Source organism: Heloderma suspectum, chromosome 2 (genome assembly GCF_057233095.1).
Source record: "Heloderma suspectum isolate Gila_16-S chromosome 2, 16-S_ref, whole genome shotgun sequence".
Classification (NCBI taxonomy): domain Eukaryota; kingdom Metazoa; phylum Chordata; class Lepidosauria; order Squamata; family Helodermatidae; genus Heloderma; species Heloderma suspectum.
This window is the reverse complement of record NC_139459.1, coordinates 341387003-341410316: the sequence shown is the minus strand read 5'-3', so window position 1 is coordinate 341410316 and position 23314 is coordinate 341387003. Positions and strand designations below refer to the sequence as shown.

Sequence of the window (23314 nt, the reverse complement as noted above, 5' to 3'; positions counted from 1 at the left end):
TGGCCCCAAGATATCTGTCTTGGGAGTCCACACACAGCTCATTCAGATCCCACCAAGCTTGTGTGTGAAGACATTTTTTGCCCCAGTAATATGGATCGCTTTGCCCTTACACTGAATTCAGTGGAGGCTGGTGGCTCCGATTCCGGTGGGGCTGTGCATCCATTCTGGATTTCCATCAGAACCAGCCAGAACTCTAATGGAGCTATCCAAGGTACTGAACCTATTTTGAGGCTAGGGCTCAGCACCTTGGATAGCTTCTTTAGAGTTCTGGCTGGTTCTGACTGAAACCCAGAATGGATTCACAGCCCAACAAAATCAGAGCCATCAGCCTCCATTGACTGAATTTCATCCATCCTTCTGTCAGGAAAATATCATTTTGGCTTTGAAGCTGTTCAGAATATGCCTGAGGATTTAGCATTATGAATAGTTTGCTGCATGGCTAGCCGAAGCCATTTTGCTACCTGAAGCACAGGACAAAGTGGGCAAAAGGTGGCTGATAGGTCTTTTAAATAATGAATAAATAAAGAAGTCCACGTACAGATGCTGACTACACTGGCACTGGAGTCTTGCTTCAACACTGGTGAGACAGCTTCCTCCACCACATCTGCAGGCTGGCTTAAGAGGCTCTGTTTCAGAATCTCCAGGCTCAGGGGCAATATAGTTGTTGTTGTTTAACCCTTATTAAGCACCTCAGATTTACTAAACTCTGTACAAAATCCCTGTCTGTAGGCTTACAGACATGATACAAAGGGAATGAAAAAGGCAAGCTACATGCATACATCTGCCTAGAGAACATTAGTTATTGGGTGGATTAGAAATCTATGAATGAATGAATGAATGAATGAGGGAACAGGAAAGCAAGCAAATCCAGGTAGTCAGTCTTAATGCCACATAGCTGACATTATAGTGGCCACCTGCAAGGGCTGCTCAGGGAACTGTTCTGAGGGTGGAGGAGCCAAAACGGCAGTTGGCCTCAGCAGACCCGACTGAGTGGCGTTTACTGTATTGTCCTCAGATACAATCAGGGGAAAATGGCTGACTGAGGGAAATAATTCTGGGAACATGTCACTGAATACCAGTACCTGGCAAGAAACAGTCGAAGAGGGTAATTGCCCTCATGTCCTACTTGTGGGCTTTCCAGAGGCCATTTGGTTTCCTCTGTGGGGAGCACGACACTCCTTTGGTCTGATCCATCAGGGCTCTTCTTATGTCCTCTCAGACATTTGCTTTTTCTGACACAGGGATTTGCAGTTTTTGTCCTTCTATGGTACTGTGCACTAATAATCTAATAACTTGGACATGACTACTGGCACTCTTGTGGCCAATCTCAATTTCTTAGCTATTCAGGGAAGTGCCGTAGGTCGGTGGTAGAGCACCTGCTTTGCATGGAAAAGGTCCCAGGTTCAATCCCCAGCATCTCCAGGTAGGGCTGGGAAAGAAACCCCAGAGAGCCATTGCTGCCAGTCAGTCTCGGCAATACTAGGCTAGATGGATTTAGTATAAGGCAGCTTCCTATGTTCCTATACCCAGTGTAGACATACTTGTCAGAAGAGTAGAGACATCCCATGCAGTAGTTTTGAACAGGAGCTTATCATGATAGCCCCCATAGTTACATGCTCTGTCTGTCTGTCTGTCTTACTTTTCTATTATTTATACCCAAAGAAACTTACATGCTCTTGTGATTTTTGAGTTGGTCTAATAAAGGCATTGCACTAATATGGATTTTGGAACTCCAGTTAGACATTTATAATAAAACACAGACACCCAAATGAACAGAAAAAGCAAATAAACCACTAATAGAATCTCACAATTAGGTTTACAGGGCATGACTGCAACCCTATGCAGAGTTACCTGGTAGTAAGTACCATTGAACTCAGTGGTGATTTCTTCTGACTGCATAGGTTCAACCTGTAAAACACATTGAGCTTTAAATAAAGGTCTTCAGCCAGCTGAAACGCAGCCTTTAGCTTTTAATTGGAAATGCAAACAAACTTGCAAAGAAATATTACTGTTTAACCTGCTAGCACGAAGTAGGAACTCTATCATAGAAAATTAAATGAGTACCCAGCTCTCTGCGAAGCACCTTGTATATCTCCTTTAGAGTTCCAACTGGTTCTGACTGAAACCTGGAGTGGATTCACTGCCCCACTGACATTGGAGCCACCAGCCTCCACTGGGGTGGGCTTGGACAAATCAAAGGCTCTCAGCCAAGCCACTGTTGCTTCCAGGTCAGCTTTTCAGAGCAGCTTCAATTTCTTGTTGGTCATCCACTATTCATTGTTCTGCTTTATTTTGTAGATGATATACAGAGAAGCATCATGGGAAGAAGGTAACCAAAGCTACCAAGGAGAATTCATTTTATTGGGAGTGGCTGACCCTCCCACGCTTGGAGATGGTGCTCTTTGCAGTTATGCTGACCTGTTACACAATGACCCTGCTGGGCAACACAACCATTATTGTGGTGTCACGGTTGAACCCTCATCTCCACACCCCCATGTATTTTTTCCTCAGCAACCTCTCATTTCTTGACCTCTGTTTCACCACCAGCCTTGGCCCACATATGCTGGTGAACTTCTGGAGAAAAAATAAGACCATCACCTATAGTGCCTGTGTGACCCAGCTGTACATCTCTCTTGCTGTGGGTTCTACGGAGTGTATTCTGTTGGCTGTCATGGCCTACGATCGCTATGCTGCAGTCTGCCAGCCATTGTGTTACACTGCCATTATGAGCCACTCTATGTGCTTCAAAATGGCTGCTGTCTCCTGGGTCAGTGGCTTCACCACTTCACTAGTGGAGACAGTGATGACTCTTAGGCTCCCACGCTGTGGATGGAACAGGATAGACCATTTTTTTTGTGAGGTGCCAGCCTTAATCAAATTGGCCTGTGTTGATACCTCACTCAATGAGGCTGTGCTCTTTGCTTCAAGTGTAGTGTTCTTTGTAGTACCTCTGGGCCTCATCACAATCTCTTATGGCTACATTGCAGCTGCCGTGCTGAGGATCTGCTCGGCCGAGGGCAGGCAGAAGGCCTTCAACACCTGTGCCTCCCACTTGACTGTGGTGTCGCTCTTCTTTGGCACAGCCATTTTCAGTTACCTCCAGGCCCTGTCCAACTACTCTCACGACCGAGGCAAGATGATTTCCCTTTTCTATACATTTGTCACCACCATGCTTAATCCACTGATCTATACCCTGAGGAACAAAGGGCAATGAACAGGAACTGAGCCCCAGGGCTCCTATCTTGTCTCGGTGGATCAGCAGCATCGTTTAACAAAAACTCTGCATTAATCACCTCTGTTCAGAATGTTTTAACTTTACTTTCTCTTATATATAATTCTGAGAGCTGTTACTGAATGTGCTCATTCACATGTACAAGCACACGTACATTCTCAACATACACATTCATAAATGGAAGTTTTTAACTTTGGCAATACTGCAACTTTGGCAAGGCGGAACCCAGTAATCCATGCACACACAGGCTTCTTAAAACAATAAGAAATTTATTAAACAGAAGCAAGAACTTAAAATGTACATTCATTATTTCAGGGAAAGTAACTTGGTGGAGTGATTGTAATTCAACTTTTTGTTGTTTATCCGGTCAGTCACTTCCGACTCTTCGTGACTTCGTGGACCAGCCCACGCCAGAGCTTCCTGTCAGCCATCGCCACCCCCAGCTCCCCCAAGGTCGAGTCCATCACCTCCAGAATATCATCCATCCATCTTGCCCTTGGCCAGCCCCTCTTCCTTTTGCCTTCCACTTTCCCTAACATCAGCATCTTCTCCAGGGTATCCTGTCTTCTCATTATGTGATATAATTCCACTATAAGCATATAAATTAATGAGAACCTTCAGGGCCTCCGGAGAGAACTGGATTAGGGGGAAATTAGTTTAATGCTCTCAGAGGCTGAACTCAGAGTGTACACTAGGCTGTGGACCCACGCTCACTGTCTGTGCTAATACAGGATGGTCTTGACAGTATGAGAGGTCAAAGAGGTGGGAATTAAGTAAACTGGAGTCCTTAATACCCTTGGAAATGGAAAAGAGAGGTCTGGAGTGAGCATTTCAGAGTGGGGAGAAAGAAAAGGCTTAGGGAGGTTTGTGCTAATAAGAGGTGGAGTGATCAGGCTAGTCCTGATGCATGGTGGGGGAGGGGGGTTGTCTACAGGTCAAAGTGCATTCATTCCAATTGACAGTACTCCTCTTTCCTCTCCATGGAGGATAAACAGACACTCAGAATCACCACTGCATTCCTCAAAGATGCTTAGCTATTACTACCATCAGCTTGACCAATTCTTTTGGAAGACTTAGTCAACTGAGGTCAAAATAGAGAGGTGACATGAGGACAGCCAGGGGGCTGTGTACACGAGCAATTTAGTTCAGAGTGAGATCAGTTTGAGGTCCTTTGCGACATATGACATTGTTGCCAATCTGCTGCCAAACAGCAGTTTCCATCTTGAAAAACCGCATTGTCAGAAAGTCCTTTTACCCGGTTTTTTAAAGTTAAAGTGGCTCCCAGGCAGTTCCCCAGCAAAGTGCCCCATTCCTCCACATTAAATCCTGGGCATGCTTCTTGACCTGGCTATGACCTAGCAGTGATATGGTCAATTGGTGAGGCTGCCCCTTCCCCACCCCCCATTCACTCTTTTCCCCCATTGGCACTGCTGTCCCCAGGGAGAGTAACTAGAGTAACAAGCCTGCCGTAACTCATTAAAGCATGAGAACGCTCTTTCTAGCTTTCAGAATTGTGCTATACTTCCTTTTTGCCAGTGGGAGTAACTAGCCTCCGTTTCCCAGCCCAGCCCCATTGAGAGCCATGATTATGCTCTTCTCTGATGCTTGCATTACTTCAGTGCCTCTCTGATGTTTGTATAACTTCACTGTATCGGGCATGGGAGCAATAACTCCCTTAAGGTTTGCTGGAATGGTGTGTGGGGACCCTTCATGGTGACCCTCCAAGAGCTCTACTGGATATGTTTGTTTGCTTCTTCGTGGAAAAGTGAGCATGCCCCCCATTCCCCAATTTTCCCCATTTGGCAGTTACCTCTGTTCCTTTTAATTTTTAATTTTTGCTTTGAACATTTGTGCATTTTAAAATGTGCACATTTTCAGAGTTGTGAACAGGGAGCTTTCCCTGTACTCTTTCCTTTGCCATTAATAAATGTCATTAGTGCTTTATTGCAGTAGCGATCTACCATGGTATCAGGATCATGGGAGGCTGTCATTAACAGCAGAGAAGTCTGTCATTGCCAGCCGGGAGAAGTGGCCAGAAAAGGAGAAAGGGGGTGGGAGCTGTAACTCCCTGACTGCTTGCTGGAATGGGGCGAAATTACGCTGGTGGGGTGCTCTCATGGGGATCCTTCATATGCTGTCAAGGTTAATTTAGGATATCAGCTTCTTCATTGAAAACTGCACACATTTGAAAAAAGCGGGTGGGTGGGTGCTGTAATTCCCTGACTGCTTGCTGGAATGGGCAAAATTGTGGTGTTGGGGTGCCCTCAGGATGCCCCTCCAAATGCTCTAATGGATACTAGCGGGATTTAGCTTTTTCATTGAGAAGTGGGTATAAAGGGGAAAAGGGGGTGGGAGCTATAACTCCCTGACTGCTTGTGGGAATCAGGCAAAACTGGTGTTCTCATGGGGAGCTTTCAGATGCTGTCAGGGATAATTGTGGATTTTAGTTTCTTCAGTGAAAAGTGTGCATAACACTGCAGAACTGGGAAGTAGTTATTTTCGCATTCCTAATAACATAGTAGCAGTGGGGACCCTGGACAGGGGCAGGAAACAAGCCTCTCTCATTGCTTGAGCAGCCCCTGCTGGGTTGATAAGGGTCAGTTCTACTCCACCCACCCATCCCAGAAGTATGTTGATTTCAAGTGCTGTGCGACCCGTGAAAAGCATGGTTTTAGGTACAGTATACTCCGCTTTTCTTGCTTCGTGTGTCCCTGACAGACCAACGCCAATTCCGTGAAAATGCGGATAATACCCTGAAGTGCTTCTCAACCATTGTCATGTAGATGGACCTCAGGAGTCCTGCTGCAATTCTTCCACTCATTTGACCAGGGAAAGCTACACCAAGTAGCTGGGGCTCTGACCAAATTTGGAATGCATCCTTGAAAAAGTTGCTTTGGCTACGCACCGACATTTTCAGTGAGCTTCTTACACTGCCCCCATATTGTCACGACCCCCCATAATTAGTGCATTTGACGCCATTTGTGGCTGTAAAGTGCAGCCCTAAAGTGCAGCCATAATTTATATATAACGAAGCACTTTCAGCAGTGACTATCAGCTTCTGTTTCTGTTTCCCACCTCCCAGCTGAGCAGAGCAGAGCAAGCTGCTCCAGCTGGTCCAGGGACTACAGAAGCAAGCAAGCTCCCAGAGAGCAAGCGACCAGAGCGAGGAAACCGGGGGAGCAAACAGGAGTTGGCCAGGGGAGTTGCAGGGGTTGAAGAGACAAAGGAGACAAAGGAGACAGAGGCTAAGAGGTAAGTGGGCTGCAGGAAGCCCAGGGGGCTGCCCTTTATCCTTCTGAGTGGCTGTGAGCTCACCAGGTGCTTCTGAGAGCTCCAACTGAATTGGGGGTGTGTGGCCTGAGTACTCCCAGCAGCTGAGTGGGTGGGAAGCTTCAGTCTGTTTCCTGCCTCCCAGCTGAGCAGAGCAGAGCAAGCTGCTCCAGCTGGTTCAGGGACTACAGAAGCAAGCAAGCTCCCAGAGAGCGAGTGACCAGAGCGAGGAAACAGGGGGAGCAAACAGGAGTTGGCCAGGGGAGTTGCAGGGGTTGAAGAGACAAAGGAGACAAAGGAGACAGAGGCTAAGAGGTAAGTGGGCTGCAGGAAGCCCAGGGGGCTGCCCTTTATCCTTCTGAGTGGCTGTGAGCTCACCAGGTGCTTCTGAGAGCTCCAACTGAATTGGGGGTGTGTGGCCTGAGTACTCCCAGCAGCTGAGTGGGCGGGAAGCTTCAGTCTGTTTCCTGCCTCCCAGCTGAGCAGAGCAGAGCAAGCTGCTCCAGCTGGTCCAGGGACTACAGAAGCAAGCAAGCTCCCAGAGAGCAAGCGACCAGAGTGAGGAAACAGGGGGAGCAAACGGGAGTTGGCCAGGGAAGTTCAGCAGGGGAGGTCAAGGGGGAGGCCCCTAACATTTTTTTCATTTTTCTTTATTTTTTAACAAACTTTTTTTAATTTATTTGTCTTGTAACATACACTTCCACACCAGTGGGACTCTGCTTTTAACCTCTACTGAGTAGAGAAGCAGGCACAGGCTAGTCTAGAACAATCACAAAGCTAGACACAAAAAGGGAAAAGAGGCAATGGAAGGACAGGACTCTCCAGTGGTAGTGACCTGCAAGGTGTGTGCAATGTTTGTTTTCTTGCCTGAGAACAACATGGCCTACACCTGCAACAAGTGCAAGTTGATCACGCTGCTGGAAGAAAAAGTAAGTGGACTGTAGCGGCGACTGTCGACCCTCCAGGGAATAAGAGAACACAAAGAGTTCTTGGACAGAATGGGGGAACTAGAACTACTGCAGCAAAGGGAAGACCAGAAGCTTGAAGAGCAACAGCAAGATGAGGCAGTGGGAAATGCTGAGGTGAAGAAAAATGGAGTAGAGGATACTCCTTGGAAAAGGGTGACAGTTAGGAGAAGAAGAACTAGACGCCACTCTGCACCAATGGAAGCAGTAGGGCTGTGCAACCGATTCCAGGTACTTGCGGATGAGACTGGAGGACAGCCTGCAGAGGAAGAATTACAGGGGAACCTGCATGAGAGTGAGCAAGAGGCTGAAGGTCAGTCAAACAGAGGAGATGAAACCCAGGCCTACAACAAGAAGAAGAGTGGTAGTAGTGGGAGACTCCTTGCTGCGTGGGATCGAGACCCACGTATGTCGCGAAGACCCATGGACTCGCCAGGTATGTTGTCTCCTGGGAGGACGGATTAGAGACATGACTGAAAGGTTGCCTGCACTCATAAAGCCCACTGACAGGTATCCCTTTCTTCTCATCCATGCGGGAACAAATGATACCACCAAGCGGAGCTACAAAGAAATCACGTCAGATTTTGAAGCTTTGGGAAGGAAACTCAAGAACTTTGGGGCCCAGATAGTTTTCTCATCCATCCTTCCAGTAGTTAGAAGAGGGATAGAAAGGGAACGAAAAATACTCCAGGTGAATGACTGGCTACGAAGGTGGTGCCGACGAGAGAGATTTGGATTCTGGGACCACGGGCTATACTTTCTGGAAGATGGGCTGTTGGCAAGGGACAGGTTGCACCTCACAAAGGATGGGAAGAATGTGTTTGGCCACAGCATGAAGAACTTTATCAGGAGGGCTTTAAAATGAATCCTACGGGAAAGGGAGATGTAATGTTGGGGGTAACAATGGACGTAGGCACATGCACTGCAACGGAGAGAACAGCTCTGATAGCGCCCAATAATAGTCTTCAGACACATGTAGGAAGAAAGCCAGACTATGAAGCACATGGTCTTCGATGTCTATATACTAATACCCAGAGTATAGGAAACAAACAGAACGAACCTGAACTCTTAATACAGGAGGGAAATTATGACTTGATAGGTATAACTGAGACTTGGTGGGATGACTCATGACTGGAATACAGCAATTGAAGGATATAACTTGTTCAAAAAGAACAGGAGGAACAGAAAGGGAGGTGGGGTTGCACTGTATGTGAAAAATACATATCTCTGCACAGAAATACAGGAGGATGAGCTTGGTAGCTCCATCAAGAGCATCTGGATCAAAATAAATGGAGCAAAGAATAAAAGGAACCTGGTGGTCGGAGTCTACTACCAGCCACCCAATCAAGGAGAAAACGAGGATGAAACTTTTGAAAAGCAAATAGCTAATGTTTTAAGGAAGCATGATGTAGTAGTAATGGGGGACTTCAATTTCCCCAATATTTGTTGGGAGACAAATTCTGCAAAACATGGCCCCTCCAGGAAATTCCTGACTTGTGTGGCGGATAACTTCCTCCTACAGAAAGTAGAGGAAGGAACTAGAGGATTGGCTATCCTTGACTTGATCCTAACCAACACAGATGACTTAGTGGATAAAGTAGCAGTTACAGGAACTCTGGGGGAAAGCGACCATGTTGTACTTGAGTTCTTGGTTCTAAGGGAAGCAAAAGCTGAGTGTAGTCAAACGCGTACCCTGGATTTTAGGAAAGCTGATTTTAATAAACTCAGAACAATGATCAGTAAGGTCCCATGGCAAGCGACGCTAACGAGAAAAGGAGTTCAAGATGGGTGGGAGCTTTTAAAAAAGGAAATTCTCAAAGCACAATCACAAACAATTCCAACAAGAAGAAAAGGTGGAAGACAACAGAAGAAACCAATATGGCTTCACAAAAAGCTTAGGGATGACCTGAAAACAAAACAGGACACATATAGGAAGTGGAAAGAAGGCCAAGTAACAAAGGAAGAGTACAGGCAGGTAGCACAGAATTGCAGGGATGGTGTCAGGATGGCTAAAGCTGAGAACCAGCTGAGGTTAGCGAGGGATGCTAAAAACAACAAAAAGGCTTTCTTCAGCTACGTGCATAGTAAAAGGCAGAGGAAAGAAATGGTTGTTCAGCTATTAAATAAGGACGGCAAAATGTTAACAGATGACAAAGAAAAGGCAGAGGTGCTCAATTCCTACTTTGGCTCAGTTTTCTCCCAAAAGAGGGTCTATGACCCTCCTGGCAAAGGCGAAGTACAGGCTGAAGTGGCAGGATTGCAGCTTGAGATCGATAGGCATATGGTCAAGGAACACCTAATTACTTTGAATGAGTTCAAATCTCCAGGGCCAGATGTACTGCATCCTAGAGTAATAAAGGAACTAGCAGAAGAACTCTCAGAACCGCTGTCTATTCTCTTTGAGAAATCATGGAGGATGGGGGAAGTGCCAGGTGACTGGAGGAGGGCTAATGTTGTCCCTATCTTCAAAATGGGTAAAAAGGAGGAACCTGGGAACTACAGACCAGTCAGTCTGACATCAATCCCTGGGAAAAGTCTGGAGCAGATGATAAAGCAATCCATCTGGAAGCACCTTGAAAACAATGCGGTGATTTCTCGAAGCCAACATGGATTTGTCAAAAACAAGTCCTGCCAGACGAATCTGATCTCATTTTTTGATCAAGTCACCTCCCTTGTGGACCGTGGGAATGCTGTAGACATCATATACCTCGACTTCAGCAAAGCTTTCGACAAAGTGCCCCATGATCCCCTGATGAGCAAACTAGCTCAAAGTGGGCTAGATGAAACAACAATCTGGTGGATCCACAGTTGGCTACAGAATCGGACTCAAAGAGTGCTTATCAATGGGACCTTCTCAAACTGGGGAGAGGTAACGAGCGGGATACCACAGGGCTCAGTCCTGGGCCCAGTACTCTTCAACATTTTTATTAATGACTTGGAGCAGGAGGTGCAGGGAATACTGATCATATTTGCAGATGACACAAAATTGGGCAGGATAGCTAATACTTTGGAAGACAGAAACAAAATTCAAAGTGATCTGGATAGACTGGAGCGCTGGGCAGAAAACAACAGAATGACATTTAATAGGGATAAATGCCAAGTTCTGCACCTAGGAAAAAGAACCAAATGCACAGTTACAAGATGGGGGATACGTGGCTCAACCACACTACAAGCGAGAAGGATCTTGGAATTGTTGTCGATCACAAGCTGAATATGAGCCAACAATGGGATGTGGCTGCAAAAAAGGCAAATGCTGTTTTGGGCTGCATTAATAGAAGCATAGCTTCCAAATCCCGGGAAGTACTAGTTCCCCTCTACTCAGCACTGGTTAGGCCTCATCTGGAGTACTGTGTCCAGTTCTGTGCACCACACTTTAAGAAGGATGCAGACAAACTGGAGAGGGTTCAGAGGAGGGCAACAAAGATGATCAGGGGACTGGAAACAAAGCCCTATGAAGAGAGTCTGAAAGAACTGGGCATGTTGAGCCTTGAGAAGAGAAGACTGAGGGGAGATATGATAGCGCTCTTCAAGTACTTGAAAGGTTGTCCCAAAGAGGAAGGCCAGGATCTCTTCTTGATCATCCCAGAGTGCAGGACACGGAATGGTGGGCTCAAGTTGCAGGAGGCCAGATTCCAGCTGAACATCAGGAAGGGCTTCCTGACTGTTAGAGCAGTATGACAGTGGAGCCAATCGCCTAGGGAGGTGGTGGGCTCTCCCACACTGGAGGCGTTTGAGACGAGGCTGGACAGCCATCTGTCAGGGATGCTCTGACTTGGATTCCTGCATTGAGCAGGGGGTTGGACTCAATGGTCTTGTAGGCCCCTTCCAACCCTCCTGTTCTATGATTCTCTGCTGTTTCCCTATTTTACTTCAGTTTTTAAAAAGTTTTAGTCCACAAATGGTATAACTTTGGTTATGAAAAAGCATTCACTTGTTATATGAGTAATGTATTTTAGCATGCTAAATCAGTTGCCATGAGCACACACATGCATGCTTCCATAAGTGAAAATGCTCACTATAGATTAGTCCACAAATTGTGTACATGTGGTGTTTTTATGAAAAACTGCACAAGTGTTATATGAGTCATTGACCTAGTTTGCACGATGTGACAACCCATGATTATTTAACCTATGAGTGGTCGGGACCACTTCCACTTTGCAAAACAACCAAGGAATGCCGTTGCTACTCGTGACATCCAAACTTAGCACTCTGAGTTGTTGAGGATTAAACAACCCAGAGTTTTAAATCATGGTTTGTTGTTGGGTTAAACTCTACATTGTTTAACCCTGAACAACCCAGAGTGCCGGGTTCGGACATCATGTCTAACAACAAAGCAGATGCAAAGCAGAAGCAGTGAGTGGGAGGGAGGGAGGCAGAGAGCCTGCTCCAGCCCATGTGGCCCCAACAAATCATAGGTTAAACAACCCATGAATTGTCATTATGTGTGAACCAGGTCACTGTGTAGTGTACCATGCTCAAATAGAAACGTTATTTCAATGGGCTGCTTATGCACACCTATGTTCTATACTACATGCCTCCATATATGAAACTGATAATCATGTATTAATCTAAGAATGTTATTGGTGGCTTGACATATTGTGTGAACCTGTCCAGGGTGGCTTGTTGCTGTGGGTAAGAAGCCACGCAAAACCCATGGGCTGTTCTAGGGTTCTGGGTGGCTTTTTACCCATGGCAACAAGCCACCCTGGACACGCTGCGGAGGGGATAATTATGCTAATCCCCCCAGCATGGGACAAGAATGCGTGGCGGCAGAAATATGCCACCGTGATTTATTTTCCCAGCCATTATCCTGCAAATCAGCCCTTGAGGTAAGGGTTAGCTGCCCATCCAGTCAGCTTTTGTACATAAAAGGTATGTGTGGGCGGCATTTTGTCCTTCGCCTGCCCTCAGGTAGCAAAATGTCTTGGACCAGCCCTGGTGCCTTGAATTAGTAGATTCACACATTGAAATAATTACAGTGGGTGATCAGTCATTTCCATGAAAACAGTAGAGTCAAAACCATCCATGATTGTGGCCTCATATTAAGCACAACATATTTATGAAAAAGTGCACAATTGTCATATGAATCACTGTTAACCATGCTTAATCAGCTGCAAATGCACACACGTGTGCAATGTCGCCTGCTCCCATATCTGAAAATGAAAATCCACAACTGGTCGAAATCGCATGCTTTTGTTTTTAAAAAGTGTACGATTGGTCACTGCATTATGGTGCCTGCCAAGTGTTTAATGATTCCACTGTTTTTTTAGTCCTTGACTGGAGACCAATCCCGATCACAAAAATGTGCAAGATCTCCAAATCTCTTCATCAGGCAAGATGATACAACAAGCAGGTTGGGGGGGGGGGATGACTAGGAGTAGGAGCGGGGAGGTTGACTGGATATTGAAGTCAGACCGTCTGTATAATCAGAGCCTTAAGATAATATGGAGCAGGTGGGGTAGTAGACATTGCAGCCCAATTTGAATGCCTGCAAACCCTCCTCCATAAGATGATGACATTTATGTATGTATGTATGTATTTTACTGCATTTATATAGTACCCTCTGTAACAACCAAGGCAGTTTACAAAAATAATAAACAAATACAAACATAATAACATATTAAAAACAGCCATAAAAACCTGGTGAATATAGTATTCCCATCTCTGTATGAAATGATGGGGCTGCACTAATTGTACCTCTGCTTGCCATGGAGGCTGGTGGGTCCAATTTCAGTGGGGTTGTGAATAGTCAGAATCAGACAGAACTCTAAAGGAGCTATCCAAGGTCCTCCAACCTATCCCCCAAATAGGTCCAGCACCCTGGTTTGCTCCTTTAGAGTTCTGGCTGGTTCTGACTGAAACCCAAAATGGATTTATAGCCCCACTGAAATTGGAGCCACCAGCCTCCATTGTCTGTTTCTCTTGTTAACAAACTTGTTGCCCTATTTTGAAGTAATCCAAACAAGAGGTTAACTATAGCTAATCTATCTCTGTCCAGGTAGGATCATAGTTGCTATATCAGCCTAAGTTGATAAAAGGTGTTTCATGCCATCAAGAACACCTGTGGCTGCAGTGATGATACTGCATCCCCCAAACCATGAAGCTGACCCTTGAGCAGGGGCGCAACTCCCTCCAGAACAGGTTGAACATCACTTGGCCAGGCAGACAAACCACCCACTAACAGTACCTCCTTCTTGTTTGGATTGAGTCTCAGTTTATTGGCCCTCATCCAGTCCATTACTGACCCCAGCCACTGATTCAGAACATCCACTGCCTCTCCTGGATTTGATAAAAAGCAGAGGTATAGCTGGGTACCATCCACATATTGGTGATCCCTCTGTCCATATCTCCAGATAACCTTCCCTAGCAGTTTCATGTAGATGTTGAACAGCATGGGGGACAAAATAGAGCCCTGTGGCACCCCATGGCATAACTGCCAAGAGACAGAGCAATAATCCCCCAGCACCACCTACTGGAATTGGCCGTCTATGTGGGAGTGAAACCACTGCACCAGGTATCTCCTATTTCTAGCTCATCCAGGATATTATGGTTCATGGTATCAAAAGCCACTGAGAGGTCCAAGAGAATCAACAGGGTTGGTCTCCCACCATCCCTCTCTCAACGAAAGTCATCCCACTTAGACCTCTTATTGCTATATAGCAGCATGGGGGAGGCTTCTGGAGAGTGGGAAACAGAAAAGAGATTTTTTCCCCCTTTCCTCTAAACTGAAACCGCCCACATATCCTTCCAGAGAAAAGGAAGTACTCTTCACACAGCACATAGTTAAACTATGGAATTTGCTACCACAAGATGCAGTGATAGCCACCAATTTGGATGGTTTTAAAAGGGACTAGCCAAATTCATGGAGGATAAGGCAGGTGGTTTCCCAATGTGAATGCTGGACTAGATGGACAATTGGTCTGATCCAACATGCTTCTTATGTTCTTATGTGCCTGCATCCTCTCAACTGGTATAGTTTATGAATACTTGGATAGAGGCTACGATTACCCTACATTTTGATTTTTTTTTCTAAAGTGTAGCAGCCATATCGGGGGTCAGACTAAGTAGCCTCATGCAGTCTCATGCGTCATGTTCTTGCTGAGCTCTTTCTCCCTTGAATATATTGTTGTAAGCTGACGAGACACAGGAATTCCTTATCTTGTCAAAGGTCATACAATTGTATATCTTGTTCTCTGCTGTTCTCTGCTGTTCTCTCCTTATCATGGCTACCCTATAACCCAGTTCTTGTATTATAAACAATGGTGCTACGAGAAGAAATGTTGAGGACTGCAACCCCACGCGGGAGGGGGAGGAGGAGCCGTTTCATATGTGTCACAATGTCTATAAAACCAATGTGCTAATGTATTTCGGGGCTTCTGGCTCTTTGGAAATGATTCCAGCCTTAAGCCCGCGTGTTAAATAAAAAAGAATCTCTTTTTCCTTCACTCCGTGGTCTCTCTGAGTCTGGGTTCTGCAACATAAATGGTGCCGTGACTCGGATGTGGCAGGCTCTGAGCCAGACAGGTGGCAGTTGCCTGCTCTTGATCGCCGCACCGGGAAGACAAGCTCGGCGCATGCCTCCCTTTCTTGGCGCCACCGACCTTTTTGTCGAGTGAATGGGAGAAAGCCTGCACCGGGATCGCCCAAACGGCAGCGAGCGGCAAGAGAACCTTGGGAAGCGGAGGAAGGAACTTGAGCCCTGCCTGTATCGCAGCTGCAATTGAGTTGAAACCCACATTGGAAGCCTTCAGGAGAAAGGCAAGTATATGGGAAATAGAGGGCCCCGCCTTTAGGGAGAAAGGCCACTGGGCAGAAAAAAAGAGGGCCCCGCCTTATGAAGAAGGTCAGTGTTGGTGGTATACGTATACAAAAGAACCTACTCCTTGCGGGTAGAAGGGGGGCCTGATCACACCCCCGAGTGGGCGCCAGTACCCAGCACGCCAGTACTCAGTAGGAAGCTGAGGAAGCTGGGGAAGCCGTTTTCCGCTCTGGTAAAAAGTGGGAAAAGTGGGTGGCAGGGACATATGGATGCAGTGGAGAGAATGATTGTGTGAGTGGCTACTGCGGTTTCTGACGCATACCATTGACCGTCCGGGTGCCCAGGCCAGTAGCAAAGTGCGTGGTGTGAAAAATCCTCTTGTGTCGGCCAGTGAGACCCCTTACTCACTGACCGATTCCCATTCCCTAATTGTGTCTGTCTTCAATTTAGGAGGGAGGCTATGGGTGGTGGGGGAAGCAAACCTTGCACCCCCTTGAGATGTATGTCAAACAAAGAAGGAAAAAGGTTTTTTTTTTAAAAAAAGATTCAGAATAGAGAGAGAAAACAGCAAAAAGCTCAAGGTCGAGCTGAGAGGAAAAAAAGAACAAGATCTGAGGCTGTTTATTAGAAAAATGTTGCAGGACAGTCTGGCTTTTAACAAAGCGTGGGAGCGTGAGAGTGTAAGGCCGAAGAAGTAGTTGTTAGCCTAGCGCGCTGAGAGGGGGGGCAGGAAAATTGCCCACAATGTTCTGAGTTGTGCAACATCATCACCTCGCCTAATTGAGATGAAATCCCTAAGAAATGGAAACTGAAAATGAAGACCCAGAAGATGAAGGCAAAATAGAAAATAAAGGTGAAGAATCAGCCCCCAGAGCACAGGCTAGACCCCTCTTTGAGTGAAAAGTGTGCCATAAGACTGTCCCAAAGCAGAATGAAGCGGAAAGACCATGTTGAAGATCTCTGTCAAGGTAACCGTGTTTAGCTTTGAACTGTGTTAGAATTGCATAGAGCCTGTAGCTACTGACCATCAGCTATATGATTTCTGAAGAGCGTAACCATTAAGCGTTTGCCGTGGGATTCCCTGCAATGAAGAAATCTCACTGATTTGAGTGTCCAGTGTTACACTGCCTAAGTGTGTGTGCTAAAGAGACCGAGAAACCAGACAGCATGTTCCTGGCCAAGCCAAAATCACGCTACTACCATGCTCCTGAAAGCTGCAATAAACTGTGTAAGCTGGGAGACCCAACCTGATTGAGAAGAAAAGAAGATATTGGAGCAACTGTCTTAAAAAACAATGAGATCTGTGTAGCTGGCTGGCTGACGCTGTCAGTGATGTTACAACTTTAAATTAAGACTGTTTTCCTGTTTGAGACCCCAGCGAAGAAAGCTGAACCGAGTTATTTGTTGCCCGTGCCAAAGCAAGAATTTGGCTGCCCTGTACCTCATCGTGTCCTGTTTTAAGCTTGGGATTTACAAATACAAACAAACTGAGAAGCTTGCCTTTAAAGTCCTGCAAATCACCCCACCGCCTCCCAGAAGATTAATGGCTGCTTGAAAAATGCAAGTATAAGGCGATGCCCATCACCACCCAGCGTCCTGAGTTTCAGCACTCAGTGTTTCAGTGCTTTCGTGTACCAGGTTAGAAGAAAAAAAAAAAGAGTAAGTTTTTAAAATGTCTGTGAGAGAACCTGACAGAAGTAGAATAAAATTTACAGAGGAGTTGCCCAAGTTAAAGTGTCATGGCTAGAGAGCTGAGCTGTGCCGCTCTGTTTAGACAGAGGCCTTGCTAAAAAGTTAAAGGCCCTTGTCTGTCAGAAGGGGTGTAGGGCCACACTTTCCCTTTTTAAACTGATGCAAAAGTAGAGAGCCTTTGCTGGAAACATCGCATCTTCATTGCCCAGAGCCATCTCTGTTTGCTTCCATCAATGTCTGGGCTTTTTAGAGACACTCTGCACATGAACTAAAATTTTAAATTGTCAAAGACTTGCCATGGACAGTGCTGTGAAGCTTTGGATAAACTTGAACTCTCATCGCTGTGGACCGTGTGTCTATGTTTGTAGTCAGCTCAGTGTACAGCAGGCTGAGTTTGATCTATAACTTTTAAATTTCCTTCTGCCAGAACTCATGCAGCATAGAGTTGCCAATGCAAAAATGGTGACCTAGAACTCTGCGTGTGTGGGTATGCCCGTCCCTTGATTTTAATTAGCCCTGAGCTTTCAGCCAGAAGAGCAGTATAATTGCTGGATCTGCTCCATCATGCCTTACCATGCAAAAAGTGCTTTCCGTTCATTGTGTTAAATTGCAGAAAAAGTTTGTTGTGTATATTTTATGATTTCTTAAATATCATAAAATACATGTGATATTTGCAAATTAGTGTTAGTTGCAACTCCAAATAATACTAAGTGTGGTTCCCAATGGATTACAAGGAAAGAAAGACAAAGGCAAGTAGAAAAAAAAGGAATAGAGAAAGTAGCAGACAGATAGAGAAGAGAGGGGGAAAAAAAAGCAAAAGAAAGAGAAAAAATTTGTCTTCCCATACTAATAAATAAAAGTGTTATCAAGCACTTTGAGAAGCGAAGTTGTTTACAGGAAGCTGTGCCTGAGAACCAAACACTTCTAGCCCATGCTGAAAATGCTTGCTAGTGTTGTGCTGCCTCATGGGTAACATGTATGGTATAAAACCCATTTAGCCCAATAGCTCGTGGTTCAGAGAAGCTGTCTGATCCAACCATTAAGTACGCCTGTGTGCTAGAGGGCCTCACCCAGTATCAAACCCTGCTGTTAGAAGCCATGAAAGCAGGTATGAAGAAGTAAATTAATATGACCAAAGTGTTTAAAGTGCTGCAAGGTGCCACCGAGGCCCCAGAGCGTACTTGGAGCGTCTTTCAGATGCCTATCGCCAGTACACCCCCCTCGACCCAGAGGCCCAAGAAGACGTGGACGAAAGAAGAAAAGAAGAAGACCCGGCAGAGGCAGAAGATTCTTAAAAAAGAACCAGTGTGCCCAGTGTGGACAAGATGGACATTAGTGGCATGAATGCCCAAATAAAATAAATCAAATACACAAAGGAGAAAACCAAAGGGGCCAGAATGGGCGAGGAGGGAGACAGCTTGAGAAGGGCCGTGACATTGACTGTGAGGGGCCGTGACATTGACTTCATAATTGACACTGGAGCAGCATCAAAAGCAAGCAAACGTTAGCCTTAAACAAGAAGTTCAAACACTGAGCAAAGTTCTTCAAGCCCAGCGTCCCTTTGTCTTAAAAAAATAAGCCATTCCCATCACAGAAGCTCATCCTTTCCAACCAAGAGTTAAAGTATGAGCTAAAGAGGGAAAAATAACCCTTTGACTCCCAGATGGAGAGGACTGAAAACTGTCATACTTTCCACCCCCGCAGCTATGAAAGCAGCTGGAGTTAAACCCTGAATACATTGGACACGAGTCAAGAGAGCGAGAGGGGGAGAGTAGACTGTAAACAGAAATCCTGAAAATCCTTTAAAAATCATTCTGAAAAAGCAGTAAGAAGACTCAGGCTAGACCTTACTGTGGACACACCGGGAGACTGTCCCCCTGCGTACGGTCAGACCTGCAACTGGAGAATTGAAGAAGGGGACTAGACCCTACTGCAGCTTGCCAGGTGAATAGCTGCCCGGCGTACGGTCAGATCCCAAAGAAGATCAAACATGCGTGTTGTAGAGTTAGTAGTGTTGCATTGTGTCTCCTTAATAAGGTGCAAAAAAGGGGGTCTGCCCCTGGAAAAAGAAGTTTGTCCCAGTGATTTGCTGATAATTACTGGCTTCACCTGGCTAACATCACGAGAGTAAAACATTTTTGTTTGCCAAGAGGTATACCTGCAAACAGGCTTATTAGCTCTTGCCTAATACCTGTCTGTAGACATCCTGGGAAAATTCAAAAAGATACCATGTTAAGAGTTTATGGTGTAAGTTTAACTTATTCCCAAAATGCTAATTGGGGCGTGGTTGCAAAGATCCTACCCCCTACAGAGTTCACTCTACGCACCCCCATCGTTGCTGAAACAAATGCTACGTGTGCACGAATGCTTAATTGTCAAAATTTTTTCCAGAAAATATAAAGCTATCCCTGGCCCCCTTCCACTGTAATAGAATTCAAAACATATCTTTTAATAATGCCCACATACTTTTGCCTCATGGATGGTTTTAGACATGTGGTTCCCGCACTTGGTCATTCATTCCTGCCAACTTGTCTAATAACCACCCATGTTGCCTCAGCCGCCAATTGAACTGGTGCCAATTCTTCCCCTGTAGCCCGAGAAAATCCGTCGACGGCAGCCTCGAGCACTCCAACTAACTAAAAATTGTAATAGTCATGTGCAGTTATATTTTGACTCAGAAAAATTGGCCTTAGCAATGTCACTGGTTAAGGTTCCAGATTTAGCCTTGGCTGATGGTCTGGAAATCAACCGGTTAGCTTGCAGCTTAGCCAAAAGCATAAATGCCACCTCACAGGCATTGTCATTGTTAAATAAAGAGTTGCGTGATCTAAGAGGTGCAGTTCTAGAAAACAGAGCTGGTATAGATTACCTCTTCCTTCTTCATCATTTAAGTTGTGAGACACACCAAAAGCTCTGTTGTTTTAACTTAACTGATAATGGCAATGCTGTAGATGAACAGATCAACAAGCTGCACAATATAGTAGCTAACAAAACAATTAGCTCAATTAGTTAACCCCTTGGCTTCCAGATCTTAGCTGGCTTGAAGCATTGTTCATCCTAATTCTACCAGTGTTGTTCATAAAAGTTCTGTTATGTCTCTGCGTTCCTTGTCTTATGCACTGTTTAACCAATCTGTTTTATGTCTCAGCTAGTAAAACTGCTGCCCTCTACGCTCTAATAGCCCAACAAGAGGCTAAGTAATATGTATGTCCCAAAAAGCTTTGTATGGTTATCACAAATGCTATAATTGTAATGAAATTATGCATTTAAGGGGGGAATGTAGCAGCCATATCGGGGGTCAGACTAAGTAGCCTCATGCAGTCTCATGCTTCATGTTCTTGCTGAGCTCTTTCTCCCTTGAATATATTGTTGTAAGCTGACGAGACACAGGAATTCCTTATCTTGTCAAAGGTCATACAATTGTATATCTTGTTCTCTGCTGTTCTCTGCTGTTCTCTCCTTATCATGGCTACCCTATAACCCAGTTCTTGTATTATAAACAATAGTGCTAGGAGAAGAAATGTTGAGGACTGCAACCCCACGCGGGAGGGGGAGGAGGAGCCGTTTCATGTGTCACAATGTCTATAAAACCAATGTGCTAATGTATTTCGGGGCTTCTGGCTCTTTGGAAATGATTCTAGCCTTAAGCCCGCGCGTTAAATAAAAAAGAATCTCTTTTTCCTTCACTCCGTGGTCTCTCTGACTCTGGGTTCTGCAACAAAAGTACTAAGGCAGCTCCCACTAACTTTTATCTATGTACTATAGCGCACACTGTCTCATAATTTGGACATGATGCCTGGCACAATTATAGTTCCTCTCAAACCCTTAGCTAAAATCAAGGTAGAAAGACCTGTCATAAAAGCTGAAGAATCTCCTCAGGCTGAAATGCAGGGTCCTTCTTCCTCCAAATTCCTGTAGCAAGATCTGAGGTCTGGAGTTAGGGGTGATGACAAGTCTGCTGATGACACCAAACTATTTAGGGTGGTGAAGACAAAAAAACAGCAAAGAACTCCAAAAGGATTGCCCCAAACTGGGGACATGGGCATTAAAATAAATACAGATTAGCGTAAGCAAGTGTGTAAAGTGATGTATATTAGGGCACACAGTCTGAACTTGACATATATGCTGATGGGGTATGAGCTGGCACTGACTGACTAGGAAAGGGATCTTTGGGTTGTGGTGGACAGCTAGATGAAAATGTTTACCCAGAATGCTTCAAGATCGAGGACTCCTCTAATGTGGAGAGATCCCTCTCTAACAGTATTAAAGTCCTGGGTCATTCAGTACAACTACATGGTGTGAGGCAGACGGACAAAAGGAACTACTTTTTCACACAGCACATAATTTTTCTGTGAGGTGCCAGCCTTGATCAAATTGGCCTGTGTTGACACCTCACCCAATGAGGCTGTGCTCTTAGCTGCTAGCGTGGTGTTCCTTCTAGCACCACTGGGCCTCATCACACTCTCTTATGGCTACATTGCAGCTGCCGTGCTGAGGATCCGCTCGGCCGAGGGCAGGTGGAAGGCCTTCAACACCTGTGCCTCACACTTGACTGTGGTGTCGCTCTTCTTTGGCACAGCCATGTTCAGTTACCTCCAGCCCCCATCCAACTACTCCCGTGACCGAGGCAAGATGATGGCCCTTTTCTATACATTTACCACCACCATGCTTAATCCACTGATCTATACTCTGAGGAACAAAGAGGTACACAAAGCTCTACGACGGGCAATGAAGAGGAAATGAACCCCATGGCTCCCAGCTTCACTCAGAAGTTCAACAGTTCAACAGCATCATATAAGCAAAACTTCTCATTAATTACTTTAATTAAATTTTTCACTGTACCTTCCTTTCTCTTTTTTAATTACAAATTTTAAATATATAACAAATAAGCTAAAGCAAAAGACTTTGCTTTAGTCTTTTGGGAAGAGGTGTAGCGAAGTGGTAGAGGAAATGCTTTGCTTGTAGAAAGTCCCAGGTTGAATTCCCGGCATCACCATGTAATGTTGGAAAAACTCCTGCCTGAAACCCCGGGGAGCTGCTGCCAGTCAGTGTCAACCATACTGGGCTAGATGGACCAATGGTTTGGCTCGGTATAAGGCAGCTTCCTATGTCCCTATGTATTTGTATATGGATTAATATCCAAATTATATTTAATTGTCATGAAATCAGTAGAGAACCTGTCTTCTGAAAGACAGGGGCTGGACTCGATGGTCTTATAGGCCCCTTCCATCCATACTATTCTATAAAATGCCTTTTTTGCCATCTCTCTCTCTCTCCCCTGTTCCCCCTCCCCATATATGTATATGTGGTCCTACCCCCAGAGACACTAGCCCTGGTGCCACTGTGGGGGCCTATGGGACTCTTGGATCCATGTCTGCCTTGCAACATGTAAAGTTGAGATCCCAGTGTAGAATCTATTGTTGGACTTGATCTGACTGTGTGTTAATTCTAGCTGTGAAGCTTCCATGATCTGTACTATCTTGCTGGACTATGACTGTGAACTTTGTACGCTTATCTGTTTTGAATCTCGAACTCGGAGCAGGTGCAAAGGCTTATGACCCTTTATGGGAAATGTCACCTTCCTTTGTCCAGAATGCTTCCTTGTTTGGACTTATTGTGAACCTTGGGCCCTTGCCTGCCAGAATTCTATATTGTGAAATCCATGTTTTAAACTATCTCGTGCAACTTTAGCTTCTAACTTGATACTACATGGATCCTTTGCCTTTGAACTGTTTCTTAAACTAAGCAACGAGCCGATAGAAAATACCTTTGCTATGTGATTTACAGAGGGTTGTAACTATTCATTTTTTACAGTGGGGTCTAAGAAGTCATTCTATGTAACCTGATCTACTACAGTAAAAGACCTCACTGATTTTTGTGTTGCTATGTTAAGGTTGCCAATGAGAAATAGAAAGATGGGTTAAGACATATATACTGTATATCAGCCTAAATTTTCCTCAGATGACTTCATCACAAACTCTCAGCAAGGGAAGATGTGCCTCAATCATGGGCTGGCCAAGTTCTAGCTTCTTAGCCGCACTCCTTGCTTCAGAAGATACCATGAAAGGGACTGCAGAATGTTAGCTATAAGTCAATGGCAGTCTCAAAAGCCTCCTACCTCAAAACCTTGGTTGGCTAAAAGCTGGACAGTATCCATAATTGTGAAATGAAATGTGTCTGTGTATATATATATATACTATGTACAAGGCAGAATCATAGAGTTGGAAGGGGCCATTTAGGCCATCGAGTCCAACCCCCTGCTCAGTGCAGGAATCCTGTTTAAAGCATCCCTGACAGATGTCTCTGTCTGAATGCCTCCAGTGACGGATAGCCAAACACCTGCCTAGGCAGTTAGTTCCATTGTCTGACTGCTCTGACCATTAGGTCGTTTTTCCT

At 45.3% G+C, this 23314-nt stretch overlaps 1 pseudogene; it reads left to right on the top strand.

Annotated features, from left to right (window-relative positions):
* The first annotated feature begins 2298 nt into the window (after positions 1-2298).
* On the top strand, positions 2299-21661 carry LOC146355235 (olfactory receptor 2G3-like; annotated as a pseudogene).
* Positions 21662-23314: the final 1653 nt, after the last annotated feature.